Source organism: Patella vulgata, chromosome 5, assembly GCF_932274485.2.
Source record: "Patella vulgata chromosome 5, xgPatVulg1.2, whole genome shotgun sequence".
Classification (NCBI taxonomy): Eukaryota; Metazoa; Mollusca; class Gastropoda; family Patellidae; genus Patella; species Patella vulgata.
In genome coordinates this window covers 11,809,784-11,821,157 of record NC_065883.2, presented here as the reverse complement: position 1 = coordinate 11,821,157, position 11,374 = coordinate 11,809,784, and positions in this window count along the sequence as shown.

Below are 11,374 nucleotides of genomic sequence, written 5' to 3'. Positions count from 1 at the left end.
TTGTATTGTGTGGATGTTTCTATATAAGCTTTAATTGCTAAAATATGTACAGTAATTCTCTCTTTTTATATATATATATATATATATATATATATATATATATATGTACACCTTGATACGACGACCAATAGATTATCTTTGTACAGTTTCTATATTAGTTGCTTCTGATCTAATCCTGCAATATTTGTTATTATCATTAAAGTCTATGTTATCCTTCTATATAAATGTTTTATTTTTTTTGTTTGCTTCATGTTAGGAGAGGGGGGGTTGGATGGCCGAATGGTTAGCAAGTGCTCGCTTTATCATAAGGGCTGTCATTGAGTCATCTGGCGTGATTTTAATTCCACGGTTGTATGTGACAAGGAGTAGAGTCGTCTGTCCAACCTCGTGGGTTTTCTCCGGGTAGTCCGGTTTCCTCCCACTGCTAAAGACCCCTCTCTCTCTCTTTGTTAGGAGCCACAGTGGCTCAGTGGGTAAGATATTGGCTCACTGACCTGGAGATCCTGTGTTCATCAGGATTTTCCAGGGTGTTTGCCTCTTGTCAGTGGTACAGGACAGATGGTCTGGCAAGGGACATTGTATAGTCGTTCAGATGGGACAAAGAACCCTTGGCAGTTGGAATTTGATATAAGAGTAGACTCTAGCAGTAAAATTTCCCTCATAGCAAGAAGTAGGGTCGCCTGTCCAACCTCGTGGGTTTTCTCCAGTTTCCTCCCACTGCTAAAGACCCCTATGCGCAAGCGAATTATTGAAATAAAATTAAACCATATGTTAGTCCCGAAATGACCTAGTTTGTGTCGAGTGGACGTTAAACCCCATTTCTCTCCCCCCCCCCCTCTCCACATGATGTGAGGTCACCTGTAGAAGGCATATCTGAACTTATAAAGATCAGTCATCCAATACAGAGGTATAAGAAGGCTTTCACAATACCTCTGTGTAACTGATCGGTGCTGGAAGGCAGTTCTGGAAGAAATAAAAACAAAAACAAAGTCATGTGTATGCCTCTGGCTGCACGTTAAAGATCCCCTGAAAGAAAAATAGGACATTAAACGCAATTTCAAATTTTACACTGTTACACCCCTTACAAGAATAGGACCAGACATGACAATTGCAACAAAAACTTACCTTTTTTCGACTAATGTCCTCCAAGCATGACAATGCATAGATTATTCCATGATATGTCAAACGAAAGATAAATAAAGATACATTATGGGAGATTCGATAACGAGTTGGCAGTTCTCACTATAATAATTAAAAACTAGATAAGGTAAAGGCAATTTGCTGAAAATTTCATTAAAATTGATCCACTATGAACTGAGAACTAAGCGAATGAAATTTCTGCCTAGCCTTGGTCATCATTACTAAATCCAGTACGATAAACAGCATAGTCTCGATTATCCATTTAATCGTTTAATCGAGAAGGAAAGGTATGCAGTAAATCGGCTCACAATCCACTTAAGATCGCAGGCTAGTGATTATGGTCTAGATAAGTTAATTATTAATGTCTAATTAATAATTTAGATAACATTTCAGGCCTAAAGAAAGACCTGCAAGAGACAGATTTAGCTCTTGCATAATGCTGCCCTACAAAAGAGAAAGGCAGTATCTGCAACATAATTATAGTGTAGATACTGCCTTCTTCCTTTGCACGGCAGTATGTATGTTTAATCTTCAAAGCTAGTAATAATAGTGGCCCTCAATGATTTTCTTGGAAGATTGTAGGACGTAGGTGGCATGCTTTGACCATTTTTGGTTTATCTCTGGCAGAGAATGCTGAATACTAACAAATTTTCAATTCATTGTATCTTTGCCTATGCTTTCACAATATTGTGGTTTGCAAGGGATTAAATTTCCCTCAAATGATTATCAGTGATTTTAATGTGGATACATGAAGGGATTAAACTCCCCTCAAATGAAGATCATGAATGTTGAATAACACAGACTTGTCCTTTTTTGACTGCTGCCATTTGCCCAATGTCCTTCCAGCATATTTGCTGTGAACTCGGAAACAGATATATTTGCTTGATTTAGGATTAAGAAACTATAAAAACACATACTCCAATCGGTCATGAAATTTAGGCAAACGAAAAATCTTATAGCATATAAATGACCATTTTGGGTTTATTGCTAAAACATTTAACAATCAACTTGTACAACATAAAATTTGTATGAATTTGATGTAAAAATTATGAATGATAAGTTTTATTCATGATGCATTGAGATTGTGAGTTAAAGTAAAACTACAATCCGAGAATATTTCTTTCCAGGGTAATGTTTTATTTTGAACTATTTGATTTTTCATTGTGGAAATTAATGGCCTTCATTTTGGGCATTAAAGGGAGACCACCACAGACTCATTATTTGCCCAATGTTAAATGGTTGTAACTTCACAGTTGACAAGGAGTAGGGTCACCTGTCCAACCCCGTGGGTTTTCTCCGGGCCCTCCGGTTTCCTCCCACTGCTAAAGACCCCTATGCGCAAGCGAATTAAGGAAATAAAATTATACCATGTTAGTCCCAAAATGACCTAGTTTGTGTCGAGTGGACGTTAAACCCCATTTCTTTCTGTCTCTCTCTGTAACTTCACAGACTGTAGGTTTTTGCTCATTAATCCGTTGGCATCAATCTTTATAGGCACATAGGGGACTGCATTTGACAATCTCCTCATCATAATTTTGTAGGCGGTTGACCGTTTAGATTTTTTGATGTGGGAATTGAGGTTGACTAGGGTCAAAACTCATTTCCGACACAATGATTGCTCTGCAGAAAGACACTTTACACCCCCACCCCTCCGCTGTAATATTATCAATATTACCAAAAACTGCTACGAAATTGCAAATTTGATCCCTTTTCTCCAATTCTAGACCCAAAAGTCACCCAAAAATGCATGAAGAGGGGAGAAAAAAAAATTAAGGAAAAAATTGTCTATTTATAACTTGCACTACGTTCGTCCATCATGAAATAAGGGAAAATAATTATTAGTCTTAAACATATTCAAATAGCTAGTTTAAACACATGAAATTTATCTCTGCTAAAAGAGAGTGAGAAACAGGGTTAATGTCCACTCAACACAAACCAGGTCATTTCATGACAAACATGATAAAATAGTATGTCTTTAATTTGCTTGAACATAGGGGTCTTTAGCAGTGGGGAAAAGCTAGAGGACCCGGAGAGAACCCATGAGGTTAGGCAGACAACCCTACTCCTTGTCACAAACAACTTTAATCAATGACAGATCCTATAATCTAAAGTGCACAAGTTGGACCATTCGGCCCCTAAACCCCCATCTTACTAATGGAGTGGAAGTGTCCTCATTATACTGATATGATATTGCTATGTTCTACTTTTCTTCATGTATCGGACCAATGAGGATGACGATACGCAATGCTGCGTGCTGTGGGGAAGATTTTTCACAGGCGGTAGCATTTCCGCCTACTCTTCACATCTAATTCCAACTGTCAATTCCATCTCATTCAAACAACTAGTCACTGATTGGGGGAAACCACGCTGCAAAATCCCAGTGAACTTTCTCGGCCAACACTGGGATTGAACCCTAACTCCCTGGTGCCTTACTCACTGAGACACCGTGGCTCCCCAGAATTTTATCTATTAAATACGAATAAAATGATTTTATTAATTCAAACAAACTGATAAAAACACAAATGACATATTAAGTAACACTATTTGCGTACAAGTAGCAGCCATTTCGTCAAGAAGTTTCAAATCCAACCATCATTAAGGCGTAATGGTGATTCTTTAACGTTTTTTTTTTTAAATTGAACATAAATTTTGACGAGCTAAAAACATAATTTTGCGTACAATCAGGGGCCATTATTCAGGCAGTTATGTTCCGATATATCGAAAGGAACCAAGATCTTTGTGATATAAGCATAAATTTAAACTTCCATCAAAATCGGATAAAAACTGATACACAAACTTGATATATCTTTACATTATTTGCGTACGAGGGGCAGCCAGTTTCGGTCCGATTTTCACATGCATTTTTTTTATTTATAGTAAATTGAATCTTTAAAATTCATATATTTTCCTCTAATAGTTTGTTTAATTTTCAGTATTTGATGATTTCATTGAATTATTCATTAAACAGGCATTATGCAAGAAAATGAAATGAAATGAAATGGGGTTTAGCGTCCTACTGTTCTGCTCCTAAACTGGGCTAATGCAGACGGGCAAACACCATACAGTGTGCTGTGAGGGAAATTTTGCCCGGGCAGCGGCACTACGGCCTACTCTTATATCGAATTCCAACTGCCAAGGGATCTTTTACGTGCACGCTAATGTGTTCACGCATGATGCAAGGGCTAAATCTGTCTATTGCAGGTCTTTCTTTAGGCCTGAAATGTTATCTAAATTATTAATTAAACATTAATTAACCTATCCAGACCATAATCAACTCTAGATGGCATCACTAGCCTGCGATCTTAAGTGGATTATGAACCGATTTACTGCATAACTTTCCTTCACGATTTAACGATTAAATGGATAATCAAGACTATGCTGTTTATCGTACTGACTTTAGTAATGATGATAGAGGCTAGGCGGAAATTTCAAATGCTTAGTTCATAGTGGATCAATTTGAATGATATTTTCAGCAAATTGCCTTTACATTATTTATTTTTAACTATTATAGTGAGAACTGCCAACTCGTTATCGAATCTCACATAATGTATCTTTAAATATTTCATAAGAAACAAAAAACTTATCACATTCCATTAGTTTTAATTAAACAATGAAACTTGAAAAATCAGTTCAGATAGCTTGGACAACAAGATTAGCTGAAGGGGCATCAATTTTTTCCAGGGGGGCAGCTAACAATGACAATCTAGGCTAGTGGTTTTAAAAAAAAGTTTTCTCGGCTTTGAGTGAAGCAATTTGACTGCAATTTTCAGCATATTGCCTTTCCATTATCTATTTTGTTAACTATTATAGTGAGAAATATCAGCTCTTTATCTAATCTTCCATAATGTATCTAAGTTATATTTTCACATAACTGATATTTTGTTAAAATCTCATATCAAATATGGCGAAATCCATGTTTGGAAGTGGTGTGGCTGGTAATTTGAAGACAACCTGTTCAGACGGCAAACTTTGGCAGCTCAGGGAATGCATCATTAAACAGATTCTTTTCTTTTCCCCATCTTTGCTAATAATTTTAAATCACATTAAAGAAATTTTGAATCATCAATGTTTATTTAAAATGAATCATTGTTTGAAGGCAATTGTGTAATTAAACTTACAAATCTAATTGATAGAAGAAGAGAACTAAATATTTTTCCTTTAAAATAACTGGATATCCTTAAATTGTCCATCCACAAAACCCAGCTATGTCTGGAAGTTATAGGATATGTTGAATTAACTCGGGACTGTAATATTCAGAGGAGCGCCTGAAAGAAAGTTCATATGGGCAAGTTTACAAATATTATTATAAGTGAAGTATCCATAGAAAAGATTTGACCACAGTCTCTCCTTTTAAATTTGAAGATTTCTATATTACTCAAATTGTTGTAAGTCGTAATATTAATACAGAAAGACTATTTTCTTAAAGTGGAGTTGCTTTCCTTGAAATACATTTAACCTTCCAAAACTCCATGACTATATAGTATAATAATATAGTGTGGGTGATAGGGACTAAAGGTAAAGCTGCAGCATGCTAATCCCCCTTGCCTTGGGATTTGTACTTAACATTACTTACTCACTCGGTCATCAGTGATTAAGTTATAATTAAGGACAAATTTTCCTCAGCCCGGTGGGCCTATTTCGTGACAGAGAAGTCGTATAGTACCAAGAGTAGGCCACCCTCAATTACTAATACCGCGAGTACTATAAACAGTACACTGTATTAATAGTTGCAAGTGCACCTTCCTGGTTCTAAATACGAAACTCTATTACGCCATGACCCCAAGGGACGTGCTACGGCTATATCTCTAAACTAAATCATTGAGTCGTAAAGTATTATAAAGAGGGAAATAAGTTTATTCACTTATTTCTGGTTACGGTTTCTGTATTTAACCGAATAGAAAAATAACTTTTTAAATTAAATCAAATGATTTTATTCTCATTTCTTTTAAAATTTCTTTGTAGAATGAATCAGTACAGATTATGATTTATATTTCAATCTGTTTCACAGAGGCAGGGACTAAATACTACGCTCGCCTTACTCAGCTTACTCAGTGTGAGAAAGATAACCTATGATCGCATAATAGTGAATTGACAACCTATTGAGCAAAAGATATAGAAATAATTATGTTTTGACTTTCTTAGAAAATATGTAACTTTTTAATTATATGGATTTTACATTATTTAAAGCTAATTTTGAAAATTATGTTGATCATTTAATCAATTTTGATGTTTTTTATAGCCCATATATCATAATTATGGTGGCTGTTAGCGGCCATTCAAATGTCATCTAAATCGTCGCCTTATGAAGAAGGAGACAAGTCGACAAAATCAACACGACAAAATAACACGGTTTTCACAACCCGACAAGTCGACAAAATATAATTATTTCCACTTGTCGTTCGTCGCCTCTGAAGTAAAACTCGAGCTTGCGCATTTGCTGATTTATGGAAGCCTATTGCAGCGATTTCAGAATCTTGAGGGTAAGAACACAAGGGAGCTAGAAGGCGAGGGCAAGAACACGAGGAAACAGGGCGAGAATGCGAGGATCTCGCCCCGAGAACACAAGTTTATTTTCACCTCGACTTCTCGCTCCCTCGACTTCTTGCTCCCTTGTGTTCTCGCCTTTGAAAATCCTCGTGTTCTCGCGAGGGAGCGAGAAGTCGAGGGCAAGAACACGAGGAAACAGGGCGAGAATGCGAGGATCTCGCCCCGAGAACACAAGTTTATTTTCACCTCGACTTCTCGCTCCCTCGACTTCTCGCTCCCTCGTGTTCTCGCCTTTGAAAATCCTTGTGTTCTTGCGAGAACACGAGGGAGCGAGAAGTCGAGGGCAAGAACACGAGGAAACAGGGCGAGAATGCGAGGATCTCGCCCCGAGAACACAAGTTTATTTTCACCTCGACTTCTCGCTCCCTCGTGTTCTCTCCTTTGAAAATCCTTGTGTTCTCGCTCCCTCGCCCTCTACTTCTCGCTCCCTCGTTTTCTCGCCTTTGAAAATCCTTGACTTCTTGCTCCCTCGCCTTTGAGTTAATCTCGTCCTCTCGCTCCCTCGCTTCATCACAATCTCGACATCTCGTCTTCTTGCCTCGGAAATGCAGTTTATACGCATGTCCACTGACTACCCTATCAGCATTTATATTTGGACATGGATTATAATAAACGGAAATGTTTGAAGTTCTAGAAAATTTTATAGTCCTAAACAATTTTAATCTCTTCATGGACAGATAGTAGTGTATTCTCTAATCGATTTTAAGTCTTCAGTCGAATCTTTCTTCGCCCTCTAACTTCATCAACCTTCATCGGGTTTTTTGATGCGTGGTCTTGTCAGTGCTGTAGTATGTAGAGTTAGACAAGGGACAACGCATAGTCGTTCGAATGGGATTAAAAAAACAAGGTCCTGTTCCTGGAATCCAAATGAAGTTGGTTCTACGGTGGCCCAGTGAGTAGGCCGTATGCTCTCTAACTTCATCAAAGTTTTCTTGCGATGTGTAGGACGGTGGGCCTGACAAGGGACAATGTATAGTCGTTCGGATGGAATAAAAATAACCGAGATCCCGTGTCCGGAATCTAAATGAAGTGGGGGCTACGGTGCCTCCGTGAGTAGGAAGTTTGCTCTCTAACTCCAATCGAAGTGCATCGGGATTTTTCTGGAGATGTCATCCCTTGTCAGTTGTGTGGGATGGAGGACGGAGGGCCTGGCAACGGATAACGTGTAGTCGTTCAGATGGGACAAAAAAAACGGGGTCCCGTGTACACATTGGCGTGGGGAAAGGGGTGAGGTCTGTCATTGATTCAAATGGCTCAGTTCGCCGCTTGAACGTGACAATGATTAGGATCGCCTGTCCAATCGTGTGGATTTTCTCCGGGTTTCCCTACTGCTAAAGACCCCTAAGCGCAAGCAAATTATTGAAATAAAATTGTTAGTCCCAGAATGACCTGGTTTGTGTCGAGTCTATCTCTCTCTCTTTCTCTCTTTCACATTCATTGGTGTCCACGTACAAGAATCCTTTACCATTAGAATTCGAAATAAGAGTTGGCCCTCGTAGCACACTGCATGACGTATATTCGCTTTCATTAGCTCAGTTGGAGAAGAACAGTATGGGTTTTGGTAGCTGAATGGTTAACGTGTCAAGGGATAGGTCGCCTGTCGAACCACATGGGTTTTTTCCGGGTCCTGAAAGTGTGCAGTCTGGTAGTTGAATCGGTGAAATAAATAACATTTTGCCACCAAGGCTCATTTAAGTGGTTTTGATGCAGCCTGAACGTACCCTTTGATTAATAAACTCCAAAAGTTTGTCCCGAATCCGGGTCATGAGAAGTTTGCAGTGATATCTATATAAATAAAATCAAGTTGTGTATGTATGTAGGTATGGATGTATGGATGTTAGCCCATCACGCTTCGTGGCCATGAGAACTTTGAGGTGATATCTATATAAATAAAATCTAAGTGTGTATGGGTGTGTGTATGTATCTTTGTATGTATTTTCGCCGCGCTCCACCCACATTATTATGTGGTATTAAATTAACCAGCATCACAGCATGAATGTTTTAGGCCATTGAATTCGGGCCCCAAGCGAATTACGCTTCGTTGCCGCGCTCCACCCCCACATATCTCGTATCAAATTAAAAAGCACAAATTGGGCCTTGGGCAAGTTTTGGTTTCGTGCGAATTTGAGCATTGGGCGAATATGGGCCCCTGGCAAATTTGGGCTACAGGCGTACTTGGACCAAGGGCGAATTTAGGCTCCGGGCAAATTTGAGCCCCGGGCCAATTTGAGCCCGTGTAAAGCCAGGTATCCTACGAGTAATTTGATAATGCATCATAGAAAGGTAATGAATATTGGTATGTTCATAACTTATTCATCCGTTAATTCGAAAACATAAACATCTTGGAGCCACCAAAGCTAGTTAAGAAGTTATTATGTGCGTATTGAGACTAAAATAACCCGATTTTCTATGTCGACAAAACAGCAAAGGAGGCTTTTGAAATTTTGCAGTCTAGTAGTTTATTCATCCCTTGATTCTGTGAAATATTAGTGTGTGACATTTTAGTGTGTGTACAGTAATGACTTAATGTGGTTATTTTTGGTCTAGTACTTATATTATGTATTCATGTGTTTTAAAACATTATTCTCTAATACAAAGGTAACAATTATTATCGGTTTTTATTGACGTTCAAATGAAAATGAAATGAAGGGTGGTGGGGTTGAATGGGGTTGAACGTCCACTCGACAAATCAAGCAATTAACAGTTTTTTAGGGGGGGGGGGGCGCGGAGGACTCCAATTTATAACCTTGGTTTTCCGTCCCATCCGAACAACTAGACAGCTGTCCTTGCTAAGCCCTCCGCCCTGCACCACTGACAAGGGGAAACCCCGTCGGAAAACCCAGATGAACTTTCTTGGCCAATGCAGGGATCGAACACGTGACCTCCAGTTTAGTAAGCAGGCGTCTTACCCACTTAGCCACCGTGGCTCCGAACTTTAATGATGTTAGTCTCTGTCCTATTCATATCAGCATCAGCCCGACTTGTGTATTTTTGTCCCCCGCCTTTCGAAGAAAGCAGGGGACTATTAAAATGGGTTCGTCCGTCTGTCTGTCCGTCCGTCTGTCTGTCCGTCACACTTTTTGGGACACAATAACTCTCTTCCTAATTGAGCTAGAATGTTCAAACTTGGTGTATGTGTTTATTAGGTCAATGCCTTGATGGAGTTCGAAGATGAGCATTTTCCGCTTAGGGTAAGCAGAGATAAGCAATTTGATTGGTTGATGCTTTGGGACACGATAACTCTCTTCCTAATTGGGCTAGAATGTTCAAACTTGGTGTATGTGTTGATTAGGTCAATGCCTTGATGGAGTTCGAAGATGAGCATTTTCCGCTTAGGGTAAGCAGAGATAAGTAATTTGATTGGTTGATGCTTTGGGACACGATAACTTTAGTTCTAATTAAGTGAGATTGATGAAACTTGGTGTATAGTTTCATTACAGTAATACCTTGACTAAGTTTGATAATGAGCATTTTCTGCTCAGGGTAAGCAGAGCGATACGCAATTTGATTGGTCGAGACTTTGGAAAACAATAACTCTCCTACTTTGATTGTTAGACTATAAGTAAAGATATACTGTTTGATTGTTCAATACTTTGTAAAAGATAATTTGTGATAAATTTATATGTGTCCTCTAATTATTTTCCTATTTCGGCGGGGGACATCAGCCTCACTGTTGGCTTGTTTAATATATATTACGGTCCATACGGAGTTCAATAAATTGTAGTATTTTTATTCACTTGTTGAAAGTTACAATTTCATATTTTTAAGTTATATTTTTAAAATGTATTAAAATAAAACCCTAAAATAGATAGTATCTATAAACAGTCCTACCTTGTTAAAGAATAATCCTATTAATCCTATAATTCACAATTGCCAGTTGAGAAATTGGCAAAAATATCATTTTCAACTTTGAATTCAAACGTTTGAAGATAGCTCTTCCATGGTGGGGAATAGGAAAACAAGGGAGGTAATTGAGAGGTAATTGTGTTATTATTTCCGGTGTGAAGATTTTTAAGTGTGAGAAAGATAACCTATGATCGTATAATAGTGAGTTGACAACCTATTGAGCAAAAGACATAGAAATAATTATGTTTTGACTTTCTTAGAAAATATGAAATTGTAAGTTTAATTATAACCAAAGTTATCCTGCATCAACCAATCAGATTGCTTATCTATACTTACCGTAAGCATACAATGTTTATCATCGATCTCCATCAAGGCATTGACCTAATGAACATGTACACCAAGTTTGAACATTCCACCTCAATTAGGAGAGTTATGTTCCAAAGTCTTCACCAATCAAATTGCTTAACGCTCTGCTTACCCTGAGCAGATATTGCTCATTATCGAACTTAGTCAAGGTATTGATGTAATAAAATTTGATTTGATATTTGTTTATTTGGTGCAAATATTGCAATGTATATTTTCTGTCTTGTCCGCAGGTTTATCTTGTAGATTTTTGTTTTGCGTGTAGTGCGGTCCTCCTGCACTTACTATTAAATTTATCATGTCCCAAAGCTTCCATCACTCTCACTTAATAAGAACTAAAGTTATCATGTCCCAAAGCATCAACCAATCAAATTGCTTATCTCTGCTTACCCTAAGCAGAAAATGCTCATCTTCGAACTCCATCAAGGCATTGGCCTAATAAATATCTACACCCAAGTTTGAACATTCTAGCTTAATT